The sequence below is a fragment of the Phocoena sinus genome, chromosome 7 (assembly GCF_008692025.1).
Source record: "Phocoena sinus isolate mPhoSin1 chromosome 7, mPhoSin1.pri, whole genome shotgun sequence".
NCBI lineage: Eukaryota > Metazoa > Chordata > Mammalia > Artiodactyla > Phocoenidae > Phocoena > Phocoena sinus.
The window spans coordinates 32,212,716-32,216,815 of NC_045769.1; positions in this window are offsets into that span (position 1 = coordinate 32,212,716).

Consider the following 4,100-nt stretch of genomic DNA (forward strand, 5'->3'; position numbering starts at 1 on the left):
TTTGCTGGAAAGGAAGTGGGTTTTTTTGGGGTTAATGTAGTGTCACACTTACCATCAAGGCAGGGTGGTGTTTCTTAATTGATGTCAGTGGCTATATGGCATTATTGCTCATGGAGGTTAAGCTTAATCCATGGATTATTAATGATTTTGAAGACAGAGGAAAACTTTACCCTCATTTCAGTTCCATGAAAAGAAGTGAAAGAGACAACGCCTATTCTTTTCAGAATCACCCTATTCCTCTGAATCTATAGTTTTGGGCATAACATGATCTAAAATTAACCACATGATAAATAGCATGTATTTTGACACATTTCTATCTTATGCTATGTGCTCCAGAGAGAGAAAGCCTTTGAAATAAGACAAGAAATAAAAGCAATTGCAACAGAACTTAAAACGATGATACTGAAAGAAGAGCAACATAGGAATCTAGGAAAGAATATTTACATGGCATTCATTGTAGATGGTAATTTTCCAAGTGTTAGAGTTGGTTTTAATCTGACTTAAACCTTGCCTTACATAGTACAGCAGAGTCTGTAGAAATCAGGGATTCTACACCTATAGCCTCAGATGAAAGCAAGAAAGCTGAAGAGCCTACCCATGGTCTCTCTATCCATGCAGGGAGATAGAGTAGACAAAAACAACAGTAATAATAATATAAATAATTATGTTTATATGTATATAAATGTTTTACATGAAATAATACATGTTAATGTAAAGCATACATAAAGTTAAATGTAAAATAATATGTATAAAATATGTGAATATAGCTAATATTATATTTATATTGTTTCACATTTATGTAGGTGGATTATTTGTATATGTTTATATGATGTCTTATACATGTATTAATTCATTTAATCCTCTTAACCATCCTATGAGATGGGGACTGCTAGTCTCCCCATTGTACAGATGAGGAAAACTGAGGCACAGAGTGGTAAATTACCTGGCCCGAGTCACTTAGTTAGTAAGTGGCAGTGCTTGGATTTGGAGTGTGTGGCTCCAGAATCCTCACTCTTAACCAAGCAGGTGAAACCAGTCATGCCAAGGCCTGCTGAGCCTACCACTCAGAGGTCTGAACTGGCTTCCAGAATGCTGGATCCAGGTTGGGTTTCTGGGGAGTAACAGGGCAGGATAGATTCTCAGCCTGCAGAGCTGACATCTAGGTGAGAAGCTGGAATCAGCTGGGCAGGGCAACCAAGATGTCAGTCCAAAATGTCCAGGCTCTGAAGCAGAATCCAGGATGGTCCATAAAAAGGCAATTAAAGATACTGGAGAGTCAAGGGCTTCCAAAGGTAAGGTAGGAGACTGATCCTGCAGTGATTTCCAAGCTTCTGAGGCTTCCCAGGTAACTTTTTTAGGGCTCCTGGGCCTCCATAGTGGATGTGAAAGAAACCATTTGAAGTGTAGAACCTGAGCAGTACAGACTGGGTCACGAGGTCCCCTGGGAACCTGCTACCCGTATTTCCTTCCTTTCCCTTCTACTCTGCCCTGACAGCATCAAGAGTCCCACTGACATTATACTGGAGTCCTTTCCCAGCAAAGACAGGCAGTAGAGAATAACTGACTTTTTCTAACCTAGTTGTGGCCTAGCTCTGGACCTGAGAATAAAGAGATTTTACTTCATTTGATAAAAGTTGCTACAAATTCTAGAGCTTGGCTGCAGTTATGCAGAGGAAAATGCGGGAGGGAATCTAATAATGAACATTTATTGAGTATGTACTGTGTGCCAGGTACCGCGCTTCACATGAATTGTCTCATTCAGTTCTCACAGCTACTCTCTGAAGTAAATCTCATCATTATTCCCATTTCCCAGATGAGGAAACTGAGATTTAGAGAGATTAAATAGTAGCTCAGGATCACACAGCTGCTAAGTGATGGAGCCAGGTCAAACACAGACAATAGAACTCAGTGAATTCCATGCTCTTATACTCACAGGCGAGCCTTCATTTATCTGGCCAGAAATTACTGGTGACATGATTTTTTGGCCTCAGATTTTGGTGGAAGAAGGGCACTTAGGTCCTAGATGAAGTTCCCAAATATCTGAATGCAAAAGAGATTTCCTAATAAAATTTAGGTGCAATGATTCTATCTTGGGGGAGAAAAGTTACACAAATTATGGTTGAGTTCGCTTTAGTTCAATTGGATACGCGTGTTTTTGTTTGATAGGGATCTGTTTGAAACTGATGTTGAAGTAGAGCAGGCCCTGTGTCTATGTAGATGGAGCCTTGTAGACGGAGCCTTATGTCAAAGACCCCTCTAAGGGATCCTTCTCTTTCCTCCTTGTCTCAAAAATCTCGGTTCAGAATACAATTACTTGTGGTTTTGATTATTCAGAACTACTCTTCATGTGCCTGGAAAACAAACTGGGCAGAAATTTCCATTCACCCCACAGGAAGCCCTTTTTGTTTGCTTTTATTTTTTTCACTTCTCCATTCCGTGACTTAAGAGGGTTTTGATTTGTGTGTGCAGATGCCTAGGGTGAGGGTGGGAATGGAAAGTCTGCTACATTAAAGATGCTGTGTTTATTATTACTTGCTTTGTGGGCACCGGAGTTGGGGAGGCTAAGTGCTTGCTTGTTTGAAGTTCCACAGGTGAATATCTTTCTTCTGCTTCGCTTGAAACTTGTTGAGACCAATAATCACAGGTGTAGGAGAGCCCACACACCAAGGCCACTGAGTCCAAACAACAGGGCTAAAAGGACCCCCAAAGTATCTCTGCTTCAACTGAACTTGGCTTGCCCATCTGAAATAGAAAGGCATTGGAAGAGAAGGGTTCTTCCTAATCAAAATTATTTCTCCTCCTATGTCCCCAGTTGTTGGGTGACACCATCATCCAGTCAGCCAGGAACCTGTGTGTCAGCCCTCCTGGCTCCACTAGTTCACCAAGGAGCCCTATAATTCTACTTCCTCACTCTCTGCCAGGTCGTTTTTCTTCCCCTCTTGTCTCCAGCATCTTGCCCCTGCTCTTTCTGTCCCACTCTTGCCCAGTTTCAATCTGTCTCCACACTATAACCAGAGTAAGTCATCTTTGTAAAATGTAGATCTAATACATCTGCCTCCCTGCTTCGCACCCTCCCCCGGCCTCCTGCCAGATAGATAAGGCACCCAGACTCTTTACAAGACCCTTTACAAGAGGGTTCCCATGAGCCCCGTCTCCTGCCTCATGTGTTCCTTCTCCTGCAACCACCAGGAGCCCTCCTCTTGTCCTCACTTCCCCTCCTCACCACCCAAGCTGCCCTTCTTCTGCAGAAATCTTACCAGTCTTCAGGTCTTTGCTTACATGCCCACCAATTCATCGAAGAGGCCTTTCCTGATCCATTTACTCCATAGCTAGCGTCCATTGGGTGCCTTTTCCTCAACCCCATAAAGTCCCTCTGTATCCCCCATCCTAAAGCTCATCATGCTACTGCAATGGCCTGTTTGCTTCCTTACTGGGCTGTGAGTAGCATTAGGAAAAAGACTGAAGATGCCTGTCTGTAGCCATGTCTTCACCGCCCACACAGTGCCTGGAGCAGAGTAGATGCTCCATAAATATTGGTTGAATGAGTGAGTGTTGGAAGAATCCTTGACTTTTGAAGGAACCATGTTACCTCAGGAACCATCACCAATTAACACTTTGCTCTTTGAATGGTTAATCTGAGGGCATAAAATAGTCAAATTCGTTTGTATTTCACATTGAAATTAATTCAATAATATAATCACTAATGATAACGATTTATCTCTTATCTGATCATTTGTCCATCCCTAATCATCAAACAAAAGAACATTCCATTTTAACAGCCAAATAATATTTTCTCATTTAAAAGTTATTAATCCATCCTTAAAGCCCAGAAAACTAATTGCACGTTTCCATTAATGGTGAAAAAAATCATAGTGTAAGATGTGACTATAAAGTGATATAACTGATATTTTTAACAAAAATACCTCAACTTGGTCACTTTGGCAACAAGGCCTCCATTCTAATGACGGTGCCATTGCTCCAAACATCACAAAGCACCTCTCTGGATCCCATTCCCTCCAGAATCTCCAGGGTTCTGGTTCCCTCAGTCCCACCTTTTACTCCTGCCTTTCAATATCTCTTTCCCTTCCATTTATAAACAT